Genomic DNA, 20,259 nt, shown 5'->3' with positions numbered 1-20,259 from the left:
TTTCCATGCAACAAAAGATAATATGAAACTATCCTAATACCAAAATTTATGACATGCAAGATATTCCAGAGTAATTGAGTTGATCAACACTTAGGACGCGGTATAATGGAATTCTAAGCAAGTATTATTATTTCGTTTACTTTTTCACTTTATAGACACGTCTCAGTAATTTATCAATTCGAGACACTGCATTGTTTCTAATCTTATTACAGCTAACAGAAACTTTTTGATAAGAATGATTCATTGTATATAAAGAGCATTAGATTCTATTTATTACTTATTTGTTAATAGTTTCAATAATACTTTTCAAACACAGCGCCGATGCTATTGCTATATATATCATAAAATTCTCGAAGAATCTGAACAGTCAATAATATACACTAAAGAAATGTTTCGGTTTCCAAGATCGAGTGCGGCTCTGCAGACCGAAGCATTTCAGGTTTCTTGAGAGTAGTGGTTCTTCACTTCAGTCATCATCAGACCCTCGTTGGTGCCGGTACCTGAATAGTACCATAGCCGGTGTGTACCACTTCAAGGTCACCCGTGAATAGAGAAATATTACCATCCATCGTGAAATTGATGTGTTAACTCTTTAATATTGTGATATTTAAGTTATTTGTGTACGTTTTAAAAAGATTTGTGAGTTTGGATACTTAGTAAATGTGTGTGTGGGTGTTACGTGGAGTCTGAAGTTAATTTAGTGCTTTTTGGATTGATGCAAACGCAGATGGTTGACATCAAGTTCGAGGTTAGATCGGATACAACAGGGGCCATAGATTATTGATGAAAGGTAATGTAATGTGTTCAATTTTGGAAGGTTAGATTTACTGAACGAATTCCAAAGGCGCTAAAGTGAAAGATGTTTAATAATGTGGTTGAGTGGAGATTCAGTGAAATATTCAAAAAATTAAACAAATTTTAAAATTTTTTCTCTAAAAAAATAAATACGTTTCTTCGTATTATTTACATATTAACAAAGTTGTTTAAATACCCAATACTAATTTTCAAGTATACATCTACTTACCACTTATTCGATTCCAAATAAAAATAAAGTGAGTTAATTTTTTTTAACAAAATATAAAATGTTTCAAAATTTCATGGCAAATCAAACACATAAACAATGATTTGAAATTATTGTTGAGCTTAATTACACAAACTATTAAGGCTTCACCACACTTTTTTGTTAATATAAATAATATTTTCCTAAAATTTATTAGAAGATAAGTGTAATAAATTTCGAGTGTAAAATTTTCGCGAAGCTGAATGTTAAACTGTTAAATTTTGAAAATACTGTAACAAGTCAATAGAAATTAGGTTCTATCTAAAAACTAATTAATGTTTGAATTCCGCTTCTTATATACTCTTAATTACAGATTTAATTCTTGGTAAATTAAAATTCATATAAGGAATGTATTAAATACTGAATAAATCCTTTAGTGAAGTAACTTGAATCTGTTCATGGATCTAATAATTTTCTTAAGTTTGAGATTCCACTAAATTAGAATGAATAGGTAGCAAGTTCAGTTTAAATTATAAACGCTCTACGAAAAATAAATTTTCAGCTAAATATCAATATAAGTAATTTGAACAAGCTGAACAAGTTTGTGATGAGTGTGAAATTTATTATGTCGAATTTTATGGAAGTTATTAAATAATTTGTTTTAAGCAAGATAAATCAAAATGCTGTGGTCCTAATCAAATATATTATTCTAATTGATGTTTTATTCAAATATTTCTGTAAAATTCACTGACAGTATGTTAAACTTAATTTTCACAATAGTATAAATTTTCTGGAATTCTGAAAAGTAACCATAAACCAAAATTAATTATATGTGAGTAAAATTTGAGTAAATAAAGTAAAATTCTAAACTGATTTACATATACTCCAGGATATTGAATCACCACAAAGCAACTGGAACGAGTTTTATAAAATGTTCAAGTTTTTTGTGAGTAGCATTTTGACAGAATGCATTTTAATAAATAAAATTCGATCCATCTGAGATTTATATAAAGCTGGTTTTCAAAGTGCTTTCTGAGCGACTCTGTACAAAACTACCATCAACAATATTCGATAAAATCTAAGTGAAATTTGTATGAGAGAGGGTGCCAAAGTTTAGACTTTCAATGCCATTTCCAACAAGCCAATAGTGAAAACAAAATTTATTTTTGAAATGGCTGAAATTGAAGTAAATCTGAATGACTGTTCTAAAGGAAAAATGTTATTATCATACTTGGTACAATATGGCGTAAGAATAAGGTGGTCAAATTAAGAGAAAAAAAAGATTTTATGGTTGCTACATTAGGAACGTTAACGGAATGATATAATTGTCAACTGCGTCACACCTAAACCAATGTTATTTGTGTTGTTAATTTCAATTGTTGAGTTGTTAATTTTCCAAAATAAGTAGAATAATTTTTGTCAATTTTTATTTAGTAATTTTCAATAGACTTTCTTTTACCAATCGCTCTACTTACTTACCTGGCTTCAATAACTATTAATAATAATTTCCTTATCTAAATAGGTAGCGTCCTACTCAAGTTGTAAGATATTGACTATATTATATAGCTTAGCCAACATATTCAACAATGATATAATCCTATCCAATTTTATTTCTGTTTCTACAACACAGGTCCGTTCATTTACTACGATGTACCAAGGCATAATATATGATGTAATATCTTCCACAGTACAGGAAGCTATTCTGGGTTCGCCACATTTGACTATCTATTCATTATGAATGTATGAATATCAAGTATTTTGAATACAAAATACAAATTGTGTGTACATAAATGTATTAAAAACGAATCCTTTTCGATAGTTAAATAATCTATGATGTATACCAAACACTCCAATTAAAAATTCTTGATTATAAGACTTTTTTCAATATTTCCGCTTCATTAAAAGGAAAGAGATGTTTGTATGTAATGAATTTGCGAAACATTAAGTAGTTTTGTAAGATACGATAAATATTAAATTGAAATAAATTTGAATTTAGTTAACATTACAAGGAAAAACACTAATGTGTTACACAACTTTAGTAACAATTGCTTTAACGATACGATATTCTCTACTAATGTAGGCAATGGTAAAATTCAGTCAGTTACCTATATAACAAATTTGTGAGAAATTTGTACATTTATATATATGTTCTACATTACTTTTAAGACTTCTGTTTCAATTTATTTGCAGCAGTTAATGTATTTATGGTACTTAGTTGTTATGCACAAAATATATTATGTATATATTATATAATATACTCCCACCAAATATCTCAATTTGATAATGCTAGTACAAAAACAACACCTTTCCCATCTTCAAGAAGAAAACGTTTACCTCAATATTATGGTATTCAATCATATAAATGAGCATATTTTTATAATACTAATTTTTTTCTGTATTAAACTAAAATTAGCGCATGAAAGTACGTATTAGACGTGTTGCTATAAATGGGTTCTTGTTGAGGTAAGTTTATTATTGCGAAAGGGACCTATACTTGAAACTTAATGATAAATTCAGATAAAATCGAATTAGTAAGTAACATCTTACTAACACGTTTGAATTCCGTGTTATGGTTCTCGTTGAAAATAGGAACAGATTGTTAAAAAACACATTTTGTTGATGTATTTCATTTGTGAAAATACAAATTACAATACAAATCAATAAACAATGTTAGTTACTAATTAATACTATGAACACGTAGAAACCTTGTGTTATAATTATTTAAAATACGTTGAAGCAGAATATATAATACGTACTATATAATTTAAAAACTTAGAACAAGTTAAACAAGTTGTTTTACTAGTAAAATAGTGTCTCTATTTATTCATAATATGATAATATCTCATTTTTGGCGCCCAAACAGCCTCGTACTTACCTTTGAAGAAGGTTTCGATCTGCCGAATACAGTTTCTGTGTAACACAAAATTATTTTTACTGGTTCTCTATACAAAATAATTATTTTTCCACAAACAACTATTAAATATGTAAAATAAAGGCAATGAACATCATCTGGCAATAGCCGCTCACCTCCATTTAAGAACAATCCGCATTAATTAATAAAAACCATATTTTACGATTCTTTGTTCGGCGGTGATTAAAAATTCTCTTCCACAAGGTGTAGCAAATTATCTGACTAGATTTTACTAATTTTTAGAACATAATCCTATTTTTCATCGTCAGGTTAACTAATTTCTTGTTGATAAAATTCTGGGATTCAAGAATTCGTATTTAATGATTACTCAATTACTTACTATTATTAATGTAAGATTTGAAATAGTTTTATCATAATATACTCACTCTGTACAACTAATACATGTAATAAAAAAAAATGAAAAACACTTTTCTTAGAAAATCCATAATATAAACTAATTTTATTATAATATAAATATTTAATTGTGCTACACGTAATTTATTTGGAAAAAAAGTATGAAGTAGTGTATGTTTACTTTTTTCCCAAACAATAAACAAGTAATGACCTGAAAATTATGTCATCGAAGTCATTAGAAAGACCTTATATTTTGGTAATAGTTTGTCTTGATTTTAGGTCTCTTTTCAATAAAAATCAGTTTAAATAACGTGTAAAAATTGACGTTCCGACCTACTTCGGTCTTTATCAAAATATGACTTGACAATGTTCGTAATTATATTAATCAATAGATCACTTACATCCTGAATACCAAAATAAAAATAAAATAGAAACTTCTTTTAACAAGAAAAATTAGTTTTTATTATTATTTTATTATTTTTAATCTTTATAATTAAATTTATGATTTTCTGATATTTTGTGGTTCGATAATGCAGTTCTCTTTTTTATTATCGTATTAAGGAACTTTTAATCTATTTTCTATATACTAAAATATCTGCCCTATATTGACAGCGCCCAATTATTACAAGGTATTTGATATATAACATTACTTTTTGTTTTTAGATGTTTTAGACTTAAGTTCAGCGAAATATTTGGATAATGTATGCCCTTTATGATTATATAGTAACATAATATCATAGAAATATCAAACTTTGAAAGCAAATAAATTCAATAAAACTGTATTTATGAAATTACTAGATTATTATAATAAAATGATCATATTGTTGAATGATAAGACAACTTACAATCAAATTGAATAGGATCCTACGATTCTATTGAAAACAAAATAATAGTCTCATTCGATCTTGCAAATAACGATGTTTTATTTCGCCATCAGACGCAAAAAACATTAGAAATTCACAATGTCACATTCCCTAAAATATATGATCTACCAAAACTGCAAGAAACTGACATACTCTTCGATCAAATGTTTTAACTTCATTTAACCCTATTATCTAATTATTTGAAAAATATTTCGAAAAAAATTTTATATCAGTACAAATACTATATCAAAGAAAAAATTGAAAATATCAAAATTTATGACGAATATGTGTTTATTCCGTCAGATTCTTTATATACAAACATTCCTTTTACAATAATTATTGTGGAAGATACATTAATAAAAACATGGGATATAATTGAAAAATACGCAGACATACCTCAAAACGAATGTATCAAAGCTATAGCACATACTTCAGATTTGAGAATGAGACACATGAACAAATTAATTTGCAAACTCAATAAAAATATCCCATTCATCTTCCATTATGTAGATTACATTACTGCTTTTCCAAGGAATCAAAATAAAAACATAAAAAGTTTCAATTCTTATCATAAAAAACTCCAATTTTCAATCGAAATGGAAAACAAAATGATAAAATTAATTTTTTTGATGTCACAATATAAAAAATTATCAATAACATAAGAACAGAATGGATTACGAAGCCAACTTGGTGTTCAAGATATTTGAACCTCAATTCATATAATCGTATGCCACACAAAAGATCAGTGGTTATAAGTTTGGCTGATACACCTATCCAACTATCAAATCCTGAATTTATATAATTAGTCAATCAAAACGCAAAAACTGCATTGGAAGATATATGTATCCGTAAAAAATGATAAATAACCATATATGTAATACTTCTATTCGGACAGTTTCTATAAGTTGAAGCTGTTCCAACTAAGGAAGGCTCTAGTTCAATTCTGCGCATTCTCAAACAAGCGCAGTATAGATAAAGTGTCTCCAACGAGAGAAAAAATGAATATTGTCGACACCGTAGCGTAGGAACGTTTTTCCCATACCAACTGTCCATTTAAGAGTATTAAATATATTTTAATAACATATTCAAGATAAGGATGAATAGATAATATCAATTAAGAAACAAAACAGAATATAACATCAAAACATAAACATTTTCCCTACCATATATACAGGGAACAACTATCGAATTATTTTAATAAATATGATATTAGTATAAATCATAGAGGACATAATACGTTATCCAAATATTTCACTATACTAAAATCCAAAACATCACAGGACACACATCTCAGTATTTAGAAAATAGATTAAAAGTTCATAATACACAAAAAAATGACTATTAACAAACCATGAAATATAAAAAAAAACATATTCGATTATAAAGATCCAAAAATCCTTGGACCATCAAATGTTTGACCTGTTTACGCTCAAGAACTGACAAAGATTGAAACTTTTTACATACGCACACATTTGAATCGCTAAGGAGAACCAAGTTTTGTCCTTCATTTTTTTATTATTAAAATGACTCTTTTCTGCTTTATTATGTCCTTAGCGTTTAAGAAAATCCGCCCTAAAAGCGTGCATATCGTCCATAGTCAGTAAATCTCCACTGTATCTCACTCTCTCTTCCAATTTTCCTACCAAACCGTCATCTAAACATTTCACCTATATAAAAATAGCCAAGATATTCCAAAAAATGAAACTCATATTTGCAGTTGTAGCGCTATTTCTATCTAACTTTCCTAGACTAAACAAACCTTCCAAACGATTATGCATTAAATTTTTTTTTATTTTCACTAATTCTCAAGCAATTTTATAATTGTAACAAAGTCTTGCGATTTTATTACCTGTTACGGAGAACCCTCCAAAGCAACCAATAAATAATAAAATTTTTGAATATCTTGTAACTAAATTTGGATTAATATGATTATGAAATCAAAGAAACATAAAACTCTAACCAAAATTCGTGAGTACTGTTGAAAGTAGGCAACTAACTCCAAATCTATAATAAAATTTGAAAAGAAGTATTCGAAATTCTTTTTTTAGAATTCGATACGTTTTGGGACTAACTTTATTGAGTAGAATTTTACCTGAAGCCATACAGCCATAAAGAAAACCGTCAAAATATTCGCGATCTGAAATCTCACCGTCAAGTTCTAACTGCTTTTCCACAATTTCCTTTATTTTATTCTGAAGAAATTCATATTCCTGATCTAATAAAGTTTCACACCTGTTAATACAATCTTCTAGCTACATAATAACAGCTTGTGATAATTGTGTACCTGCCATAACCTCACTTTGAACTGAATTCAAGTATATTTCAAAATTTTTTAAATTTAATCTTCACAAAGCCTTATTTTTACGAGAAGAGTTTTTATTACTTCAGCCATTATTTTAGCTCTGAGAAAAGCCGGGAATGCCTCAAGTGCCGATAAAATCAAATGAATATAACATTAAACCAGGGATAAATCAAGAATTTAATATAAAAAGGAACCAATTTTTCGAAATTGCATCATACCAGGAAGCGAATTCTTCCAACTCTTGAAACAGTTCTATGAGACAGTTTCGGATTAATCCCAATGCTTTCAAATTTAATTAACTGGTGACACTACTCTATACTTCGATGCAAACTATGCAATCACGAAGTTTCACGCACTTTCGCCTGGTAACAAGCTCATGCGGTGAGATGGGATAAAAAATCTAAGGGTTTGTTTACCATTTACTAATAAAGTACCGTCAATTCTACAACACTAACGACTTTATTCTAAACTGTGAAATGTACATTACGATGAACAAGCACACGATAATAAAATAAATTTTTCTTGAATATGCACACCGAACATCGTCTAGCTTGCTGTTTTATGAATCTCTGTATTTCTTACATTTTTCCAGCAGAGGACGCTACTCGTTTAAGTTCACGCTTTCGATTGGTCCATATTAAAAGCGTCCGAGAATTAAAGGATACATCATTTTCCGAACTCTCTCACTAGAGTGCATCAGTGTTGCAAATGCTTGATTTTTTACATTTGTATCGAGAAATGCCTTGTTTGTATGTATATGTTAATTGATAGAATAATGGAAAATTTTCAAATCTATTTTCTGAATAATAAAGACTATCGTTGTTTTTAGTATAATTCAAGAAAAAGAAAATTTTTAAATCAACTAAAAAACATTTAAAGTTGGAATGGCAACGTGTTTCAGTGCCTATCTTTTTGTCATCACTTCTTCAGTCCTATTGGCTGTTTCGTAACTTTTAATGATATATATTCATTGAAGAACAGATCAGAAACAATTTTTGTTTGTAATTAGTTTTTGATTAAGTCCAGACTTTCACAATTCCAACAATCCAAATAAACTTGAGCATTGTAATTTATTTTAATCTTATGTATTATTTAAAGATTAGATTAGGCAAAAAGAATTTAATTTTTTATTTTGAAATAACACTTAACTTGTAGGTGAACATAGAAATCCACTTGCTCAGTCTGTGATAATTTGAATAAATATAAAAAAATACAAGGCAAGTATTTTTGTTAATCTAATTAATAAAAAATGTAATTATCTGTCTATATTTATCATAATCGCACTCAATTGAAAAATTTTAATTAATCGTTTAATAAGAATGAAAAAATTTAGGTTACCTGTGGCACAGTGAAAAAAACGCAACAATTTATCATTTTTCAATAATCGTCTCAACATTCAATTATTTTATAAATTTTCAAACTCATGTATTACTATATTAACTGTCGAAAACCCTATAGCGATCGTCCTTTTTCCTATCTAGCTTCCATGCATTACATAAGTGAGCTAACTAATCTGATCAGCTCTTTCACGATCTCTGTAACCTCCCTATTTACTCTAAGAAATAGTTCTTGACTTTCGAACACAATTGATAAAAAACAAAAATAATTTTTTCATCATTTTAATTATAAACGACTGCAACTTTCGAAATAATTAAATGTTGAGTTATGGAACTTGATGGTTGTATTTTTGTAATTTAATAGATTATCAGAAAATACTGAGAATATATACTTTTTAGAAAATCGAACTATTAAGTTATTTTGGAGTACCGGTGTACTTGAAATGGAATTATACGGATGATCTTAATGATTTGAAAAAACTTTCGTTCATTTTTTCTTTGTTAACCAATTCACACATTAGCTATTGTGGATTTATGAACACACTATATACTAATTAAATCGTCTTCATTTTCTTAATTCTTAGAACTTCTTTAATCTCATTTTGGTCGTTATAAATGGACTCTTATTCAATATCACCTCACCATTGAATATTTATGGATATTATGGCTATTATTAATACGAATGTTCAACAAATATAAAACATACATAGGGTCATGTGTGTAGTATAGCTGAATTTTGTCAACAGTTTACAGGATTATATTTCTCTAAAAGTGGAACGAAGCTGTAGTTTGTACAATTCTAAAATATGCCCACAATATTTTTCATCTGACAATTTTTGAGAGGTCATTCATAAGAAAATTTTCGAAAAAATATTCATTTGAACGAGTTCCAGAAAAATAAATCATTATATGTGTATAAGGAGGATATTATACCATTTTTCAGATTGTATTATTTTTTAAGGATTTCTAGAACATCGTCAATGTCCACTATAATTACATACTAATAGATATCTAACAAATTATCAAATTTTTTATTTTCGTTCTCATTTGGTATAAATATTTAAAAATAATGTAAATAATTTTCATAATTCTATAAGCAACACGCCAATAATCATAGAGAATGGTGCATTATACGAATCCAACACTTCTGTCTCTTTGGGGCTGTTCTAAGAGGTAGTATATGTTACAATAATCTTAACGGGACTTCTCAACCGAAGAGATAAAATCAGACATACCATATGGTTGCAACCAAAAATATAACAGCATCCTATAGGATAAAATCTTTTAACGAGGCTTAGATATTCGATGTATTTACCTGGTCATCAATCAATTTTGTTAGCAAAATTTATATTTTTGTAGTAATTGTAATATATTATCAAATAACAATTTTAGCGCGGCTGAAGTAAAGTTTTGAAAGATCTACTCTATCATATATCACATAAGTACTTAGAATTTGAGGAGATATACAAGGTGCTTCTAAATTCGTGCGGCATAATTCAGGAGGTGAATGCTCGTATGAAATTAAGATTGGTCTTTCCTATAACAAAATTTTCTCAGTCCACTCCTTTCCGAGATATCACTCCCAAAAGGTAATGACTAAAATTGAGTTTTTTATTTTTTTTTTCTAAACAGCATATTCCTAGGCAAAGATCACACTCCGGAGGCAGTTACAAAAGCTCAAAAGAGTTAGTCCAAAGTATAAAACACAAAATCTCTGCGAGCTTGACGAAGAATTCCAAACAAATTATTACTAATATCGGTGGTGAATAAATTGCCGCAATCGGTAAAATTGTCACATCGCACAAATAAAAATCTTCACTAATTGTGTGAATTCTTTACCCAAAATTTCATAAAAATACGCATGTGTCGGATCGGAATTTGCATTTTTTTCCGATGTGACTAGATCAATGTATAACTATGCTTTTCGATGAACTGATTCCCCCAAGAAATTTGATTCCATCTTATTGTCACTACAAAAATGTGGGAAGCACTTTCTATATTGTTTCTTCTGTATTGTATGATATTAGTTTCAGTAAATTTTTCATTTTTCCGGCAGATTGCATATTTGAAGAAAACAAGTCCTCCTTGATTTGCGATACAAAAATGATAAACATGCTTATTCCATAGAAAATTGACGTATTCTAAGAATTCTTCATCAAGTTACAGAAAAATTTTATTTAACTTTTCCATTCTATATGGGTGATTCCGTTCTAACTGTGATTTTTTGTATTCAAAATTTCAAGATTTTAAAATTTAACTTTTCTAACTTTTTTATGCATATTATTCATCTATTTTACTGTAAAAATAAAACTCTAAGAGGAATTTACTACAACTTCAAAGTATCACGAGCAAGACACAAATGTCGGATTTTGAGTTCCACGGTACTGACTCATTTATCCACGGTACTGACATGGTAACTTAAGATATTAAACAACAAGTGCATCAATTTTCCTCAGTTTGATCATAAACATTAGAATTTATAAGGTAATTAGTTTAAATCATTTGTTACGACAAAAAAAATTAATAATTTATCGGTAAATTCTAGGAATGGACATGACACGGTACTGACATTCAAGTGATGTAGTATAAGTTTTCTTTAAGTGGCAAGTTATATTGTATAAAAATAATGTTTAAATATCTTAAGAATTATTCAATTAACACAAAATTTTTATTAATTGATTATTAATTAATGACTAGTACAAAAAAACAATACAGGACATTGAATATCACAGTTATAATGGAATCACCCATATATCATTCATTTCTGTTTGTTTAATTACTCTTATGATATTAATTCATATATGCAAATTTAACTGGTTTAAAACATTAATTGGGCGATATGTGTCGACGTTTTATAGAGATCCTGTTATTTTATAAACACACAGTCATTTTAATATATTCTTCCACCGGTATTCAGTGAAGTTAAAACGGAAATAGTATTTGATAATTATTACAACTGAACGCTTCAAGATCAAAATCTGAATAATCTATTTCAATTTAAAAGTTCAGTTGAGTTCAAGTTTGCAATAAGTACATACATGTAATGTTGGACGCTTGTTTTTCATTATTATAATTCGGGTGATATTAATATTTAATTATACACTTATTCACTAATTTTCGTTCTTTATTATATTTATCTACTCAAAAATATTTCTTTATGAAGTTATATTTTATTTAACTGTTATCTTTTGTTGTTTATAAACAATAATCACAACATTTACACTCGTCTGTAGTAGAAACGTATGTTTGGTTTATAATTTCTAATAAACCATAGTTTATTAGAACTTTACTCTGTGTCCCACGCTGCGCTGGCGTAAGTATATTGTGGATAAGTTGTTAATTTTCTTTTGTAAAAACTGGATAAATGGAATGTTTATTAATTTTTCTTAATTTCGCTATCCTTTCAATATAATATTATCATTTTCCCATGGTCGAAAAAATGCCTTGTTTTCTGACAATATACAATAGAACTGAACAAAATATAATCTTTTATTTGGCACATAAACGCTACGTAACGACAACAAGACTTTTCAATGATAAAAGAATGAATTATTATCTTGAGATTTAATATGCCACTGGACGAATACATAGTGCTTAAACCTTAAGATTCGCCGTTTTAATTGGTTGAGTACCAAAGATTTTGCATTTGCCTTCAGTGAAAGTATACGAATAGTAAAGAGATTTTTTGATTGCTTTTTATAAAAACAGCTTCTGCAATTGTAAATGGAAGAACTCGACAATATTTTTTTTCTTATCTCTAGCTGTTAAACAATTTATTGTATCTAGGTGTTTAAGTGTACTTAGGTATACAAAGGTAGCAAAGTGCCCATCCGCTTTTCTTATATCTACCTGTCCTTCATTTTTATTGTTGGGACTCTATGCAAGCACACACCCTTGTAAATTTGCTTTGTCATAGTTTACCTGTTACGAAGGTATATAACGTGTCATAACAGGTGCGTTCGACTTTACTTGTATACTTTAGGTGATGTTTCATTTGAATGGAATTTATCTGCATGTATTTTTGTGGTAAGGACTTTTTTTCCATTTGAAAGAAATTCGCCTGTCCAATTTTTATGTACACTATGTATTATGTTTTTCTACTATCAAAAGACCGTATATTATATAAGAATGTGAACTAGAACACGCGTGATAACACTATCACGGTGAATTCTGCTGAAATGATTATTCAATAAAAAGAAGCGACGGAGTGTAGTTTCTACTGTTCGAATACATAGAAAAAGGTTCAATGTTGAATAGTAAACGGATTCATAATCCTTATTTATTCTTAGGTTATTTCAGAAAAATATATTCACGATGTCCCAAAATGTCATATTTCTAGCTGGAATGTATGAATAATTACGTTGTAGAATATGTAGATTAAACATGTCATACACATAATCTTGGCCTCTTTCTAATTTATGTTCGATATATCCGCAGTATCCATTTCAATTTTGTTCCTATCTCTTTTTACATATCCCAATAAGAACTCGTAACGTTATATTATTCAGTTGGTTCTAAGTTTAGAAGAAGTATTAACAGCTCGATATTCAATAAAACAATTCAATTTCTTCGGATGCCATATCTTCATCAAACGTTAGTATCACGATTTTATTAACATGTAAGTAGCCCGATACTCAATGGTTAACAAAAACAGAAGGAAAATCAAAGTGACTCATATCTACAAAGAACAAACTCTTCGTCACATACTGTAGAAACTTACAAAATTGGATGATACAATAACCAGATTAGAATACAGAATTCCAAAAAAGTTTTTTATGGGGACAATCAGTCTAATAATTCTAGAGGAAATACAATTGGACTATTAAAGCAACAACAAGAGCTGCAAGCTATACTACCAGAAACTCATACATTAGATTTAAAGGACAATTACTCCAAAGGTGGTAGCGCAGTTACAATAAGAAGTATTATTACCCATTATCAGGAGATGGAATACAATAAAAGAGGCACTTAGGAAGCATTAAAAGTAAAAATTACGAGTTAATTATATAATATCAAAAAAGAACAATTCATAGATTTTCTAGAAACATAATGCTATAGATTCATAATAGGGATGACTGCATTGCTAAGCACCCCCACATCCTCACTGTGCATCAGTTCTTATAACAAAAGGAAAATAACTCTTCCATGCAACTAAGCAACTGAAGTACGAAACGCTATCAACATTTAAACCGATATTCTAGCTTACCTATCCAAGTAAAATTGCCGACTTGATCAAGGAAAATATCAGTGAATTAAATGCAAGAAAAAAGGTGTGGGGTATAAGCTTAGACAACTCCTCCTTTCTACTCACCTATAATTCAAAACCGAAACCCATAGTGTTTAGTCGACGAAATTCGCAAAATTTGTAAACTATTCTAAAAGAAAAAATCAATCTTCCAGTAAGATTCTAGAACAAAGAAGACTTAGGCAAGGATGTTGAAATACTAGCCAACTGTAACCAACAAGCTGCATTGGGCAGTACCCCTAACCTGATCGCAAGAACAAAAGTCAATACCTACACATACAAAATAAGAGAAATAATACGTAAAAAGTGTAAAATAAGACCCAGGTCACATCAAACTAGTACTCCAGAAAGAAAAACCAAATCGAATAATACTACCCAACAATTGAAATAGAAAATCTAAAATATCTCTATAGACGGCGACCAAAAGATTAAGACTAACGAAGAAGAAGAACGAATTAAACAGGTACAGGATCAAGATAGCTTGAAAATAATTTATACTACTTCAAAGGAAATATCCAGAATAAAAATATCAATGCATATTATTAAGGTAGCCGTCCGACCTTGTGAAAAATAACTGACTCATAATGATTTCCAAAACGCTAAAACTATCAAACGTAGCATCTTCATATAAGCCAAGCTATTTGAGAAAATATTACTGAGAAGATTTAAACCTATCCTTCTAGAGGGAAAACTAATATATTCACATTAGTTTGCCTCCGGGAAACTCCACTCCTTTATAGACTACGTACAGGATAACCGATGTCAAAGAAAAATAACTAGAAGCTCTGCTTCTCTGTTTTCTTAGACGCGGGTCAGGCATTTGACAAAGCTTGGCATGAATGGCTCAAATACAAACTGAACAAAGTCCTTCCTAAACAATATACAAAACTGCTAAAGTTGTATATAATAGAACGAGCCTTTATAATAAAGCAAGAAGATGCTTACTCGGACATTAACGCGGGTTTAATACAATGTAGTCTTATTGGGCCGGTTCTTCACCTTTTATAGATTGGTGACATCCTCCAATTACAAACACTGCTAGCCAGGAAGAAGGGGAAATCAACCTACAGACATCAATTAATAAGATTAATGATTAGACCAAAAAATAGAGACCAAGAAAAAAAATCGGTACATGTAAATTTCATAAATAAAAAAGAGCAATATCTACAAAGTTCAAATGAAAATAGACGGCGAATAAGTACCATAATGCTAATACAGCCAAATATTAGGGGCTAACACTAGAAGTTATGCTGAAAACTCACATATTAAAAACGGTAAAAACGGAAAAATTGGGTATTAGATAGAAGAAAATGTTTTGTTCGCTGGGAGGAAAATACACTCTATCAATTTACATTAAATTATTTGTCCATAAATTCTGGAACCAGCATGGACCTACATGATTCAACTAAAGAGAGGTGTCAACAAAAGCAACACCCAAATAATGCAGAGGTTCCAAAGTGAAGGGCTAAGAAGCATCGCTGATGCATTCTGATACTTTCGAAATAGCGACCTCTAAATTTCCCAAAGGAGCAGCGGGTCTCCAAATACGTGAAAGTTAACGTAATCCAGCTCCTCGGCAACACAAACTTAGAGAGATTACTGAAAGGGAACCTTTTGAGTTAGTTACTTGTTATAGAATAAAATTGTTCATTGATCACGTTGATTCTAAAATTGAAATTTTACGAAAACTTTCAAGGTTTTCTTAAGAACAACAGAAGTTGTCTCTGAAACTATTCCAACTGGTCCCAGTTCGTCTGCGATCAGGTACTGTACTTTGGACGTTTCATGTTACATACGAATAAGATTTTAGTTTTCCAATTTTTATGGCTTTGATTGTTTATTTATCCGAGCGATATATCCAATAACGACCTCTAATCTTTTGGAGGTCAATACCATAGATTCTCACCTAATGAAAGTGAAGCTTCGGAGACAAACTACCAAACCATGACATCAAAGGCAAAATACGTAAACACAATGCGCAAATGAATGGTATCTACTACAGATCCATTTTTAAGACAGACAGAAATTGTCTAGGTAACTGACAATGGAAACCAATTCATCTGAAGCATATCTTCTTCTAGAAATTAGTCATTAAACACGGTCTTATACAGGGTGCGGCAGCATAACTTCCTTTTTTCAAAAGTTAATAAAACTTATTGTATGAATCAGAAAATTTTTATTCGTTTTTTATAATACAGGCACATACATAAAGTTTTGTTTTACTGAGTTTTGAAGATCAAATCAGTTAGGTGACGTCCCCCATTCTCCATACACTGAGTAAACCGATTTCTGGCGTTTGTCATGACTCTTGCCAGCATAGCAGGCGTTATGTTGGCAATTTCTTCCTGGATGTTCGTCTTCAAATCTTGTAGGGTCCTTGGACGGTTCACATACACACGGGATTTCAAAAAACCCCATAGGAAATAATCACAAGGGGTCAAATCGGGAGAGCGGGCTGGCCACTCCAAATCGCCCCTAATTGAGATAAGGCGCTCTGGGAAGTGTTCCCTCAAAACAGCCATCGATGTTCTTGAAGTGTGTGCCGTTGCTCCGTCTTGTTGGAACCAAGTGTCCCCTAAGTCCAACTCATCTAGCCGTGGGAAAAAAAATTCCTGTAACATGTTTACATACCGGTGCGAATTCACTGTCACTGTGACTTCATTTTCCTCAAAGAACCAGGGACCAATAATTCCACGTGAGTAAATTGCACACCACACTGTGACTTTAGGTGAATGCAAAGGCCGTTGATGCAATTGTCGAGGATTGGTATCAGCCCAGTAGCGCATGTTTTGTTTGTTTACGGATCCACACAAATGAAAATGGGCTTCATCACTAAAAAAAACAATAGCGTCCTCAGGAACGACTTCCAGAAAAACCTCACACGCGTTCCTCCGAGAATTGAAGTCACGTTCAGAAAGTTCCTGCACAATTGCCATCTTGTATGGATGAAAATGAAGATCATCATGAAGTATTCTCCTCACAGAACGATCGGAAAGTCCAAGGGCAGACGCATGTTTGCGCGCAGAACGCCGTGGTGATCGCAACACTGAAGTTCTAACTAACTCAATGTTCTCCGGTGATCTAATGGGCCGAGGGACTCCAGTTCTTCGTCTTGTCACACTTGCAGTTTGTCTGAACGTAGTGACCCACGTAACAATTGATTTCCGGTCCGGGACAGGGGCCAAGGGGGCTAAATTAAAGCGATTCCGAAAGGCGCGCTGGGTTGCGATCACAGAACATCCGCTCGAAAAGTAAACCTCAACGGCAAACGCACGCTCCTCACTGTTCCAACGCATGACGGCGACTGAACTGTGCCGGGACAAAACTTTATAGTCCCCCCTCTCGAACGAGACCACTAGCACTCCGTTACGACATCTACCGACTAAATGGCGAACTTTTTAAAAAAGGAAGTTATGCTGCCGCACCCTGTACTATTTTTATTCAATTATTGTATCCCATGTTGTGAGCAGATCAGAATCAACAGTAATAATCAAAATATCCGTAATATCAGATTTATAATATTACAAACTCGTCCCCTGACTATTTTCGTAGAGACAATTTTTAAGAAGGCCTATTTATTTATTTATGGTATTCTAGATATCTCAAGAATACCAATTATCTGCAAAGCTGTTCGATATGCATATAAAAGCGATAGTTTAGCAGCCAGAGTAAAAAAAAATGATGTCATAGTGGACACATCTGGATAGTAAAAATTAAACCAAACGGTGTATTTAAATAAATAAGTGTATTAAGTTTCAGTGAATAGTTTAGTGTAAGTGTACGAATAAATCACGTAAGTAAAATACGACGTGTATGTAAATTCACCGCACCGTTTAAAAACTGTTCAAATAAATATGTACATGATAATAAAAATATTTCAAACATCAAAATACCACAAGTTTTACTAGCACAACAATAGTCTCATTGAAATATAATATAAGTTCATGGAAGGAATCAATAGAATGTGAGAATGTGGTAAGATCTGAGTGATGATCATTGAAAAAGTGAAAACTTTGTTGAAACGTTATGAAAAGTATACGGCGTGGAAATCGAAGATTATAAGAAAATTAGGGAATTTTTAAAAAATCTTTCCGTTGATATATATTTAGTAACAAAGGTGATATTACAAATAGCAACCAACAGTGTCCCAAACCACTGTAGGAATACTTTACTTACTAAAGACACATTTACTCAAATTATTCTTTTAAATGGCCCTTCGTTATTATTATCACTTGGAAATATATAAACGTTCAGGACATCCTAAAAATATAAATTAAAAAGCATTGCATTATAAACCGTATCAATCAGTGTACTTATGTTCCACATATCAATCTTAAAATCATAAATTTAGATGAGCACAAAAGGCCATAGTAAAGAAGAATATATGCTGGAGCAATTCTCAAAATTTATATTCTTTTGAATCTACTCTGTTCAAGTCTTTACCGTGACAATTTATTATACGTACCAGTCGACCTTCTAGATGAAAACTCCCAAACTGCTTGTATAGTTCAAGTTTCAACATACTGGGTGTGCTTTTGTAACTTGAATTATACTCCGATGCCTTGTTATACATACAATTTCTAATTTTAAAATTGTCATCTGACATAAGAACCAAAGGTCAAACCGCTCCCTCATTTAACTTTAGATTTTATGTTTTTTATTATGTTCAAGTATTGCAAACACATTATTGAATCAACCATTCTCTTGAGCTTTGTTAATATTTATACATAATGAAATATATGTTCTTAGCGTCATCATTACTCCGCAATTATTTATCTAACTAAGAAAAGTTTTGTTCAATTTGTTTCCGGTTTTATGTTATATGTACCTATCATATCTGAAATATGAATGTGGCTTCGGTAGCTCAAAAGGAAGTTCAACACAGTTAGAAATGTAGGCAACAAGTTTTATGCATACACCAACGCCCTAGAGAAATATTTTCTTAAACAAACTTACGCCTTCTGTCATTATTGGATATATAAGAGTTTTTGTTAAACTACTGAAGGTGTTCTTTACTCTGGAACATGAATAAAAGTTTTTACACCCGTTTCCTGAGAACATAACTTTTAACTGGTTAGAGTTTTAGTACTGGAAAACTATACCAACTTTGCTTTTGGTTTTTTTGAAAAAAGTAATAATTTCGTAAGTAAGGTCGTTCAAACAGAAATGTAGAAATAGTTATTCAATTAAATTTATAGCCTATTCTTTGTTATCTGATAACATCAAAACTATAGACCCTACAATATTATATTTTGTTGAAATTAAGTTTGCTTGTGAATATTATTATTATGTTTCTATTTATGTAAGGGTTTTCAATGAGATTTGATTTGATTTGACATTTTACTTTGGTAACTGTGAGGTTTCAATTTTTATTATCGAGAATACAAAAAATATGTGACATTTCTATGTTTGGACAATACCACTTCGTAATAAAAATGAAAACAAGAACAAATAAGAAAGTAAGGTTTTATGAAAGAGTTCATATTGCTTCTTCAATTCTGTGTCTGACAATTTCAACACATTCATTTTTATGTTATAATTAAATTTTTGCCTCTATGAATGGCCCTTTTTAAATATATTTCGTCCTGTCATAGTTATTCCAATATCAATTGCAGATTATAAGAACTGATTCGAAACCCTTGTCGACATTTTGGTTTGACCTGCCACAGACGCAGATAACTTATTTTATAAATTCATTACTTTTATAAATACTTTTAAAAATACGTATATGTTAGCGAGAAAGTATTCGTTAAAAGGCAATCGAATCATTATAAATTGGACGGCCTTAGACGCCGTTATTTAGACAGATTCACTTAATTGTAGTCCTACTTGGAACTTAGAAAAAAATCATTGTTATACCTCGTTAACTTGCTAAAACTAAATATTAAATTATAAAACGTATATAGACTAGTAAAATGTACCTATCTCCAAGGGCGTTAAGTTTAAACAAGGTACCAGACGTGAACTGAGTCCTTTTCGTAACCCATTCGTTGTTTTTCAGGAAAACGAAATTTCAAAGAAAAAACCATGAAGGAAAATAGATTCTTTGCAAATAAAACAAAAGAAAAAAAACATTTGAATTCTGAAGTAGTTTTATCAATATCATGGTAGTCAGAATTGTCTGAGCTAGAGTCATCATTTGAATGAATTTTGAAGAGTTGGAAAGAGGTTGATACCACATACTCAACTTATTCTTTTTCTTATTCTTAACATGTTCAACACAGTTTTACCAAAGTTCTTGACGGTC

General features: G+C 30.5%; 1 protein-coding gene across 1 annotated transcript in view; it reads left to right on the top strand.

Annotated features, from left to right (window-relative positions):
* Positions 1-468: 468 nt before the first annotated feature.
* The window catches only part of LOC130893880 (protein Shroom), a 214,015-nt gene continuing 194,224 nt past the window's right edge, over positions 469-20,259 (top strand). The window contains exon 1 of the mRNA XM_057800320.1: positions 469-790. The gene's annotated coding sequence lies outside the window, so the exon portion shown is untranslated. The remainder of the gene's footprint in view (positions 791-20,259) is intronic.

The sequence above is a fragment of the Diorhabda carinulata genome, chromosome 5 (genome assembly GCF_026250575.1).
Source record: "Diorhabda carinulata isolate Delta chromosome 5, icDioCari1.1, whole genome shotgun sequence".
NCBI lineage: Eukaryota > Metazoa > Arthropoda > Insecta > Coleoptera > Chrysomelidae > Diorhabda > Diorhabda carinulata.
This window is presented reverse-complemented; position numbering and strand designations above follow the sequence as displayed.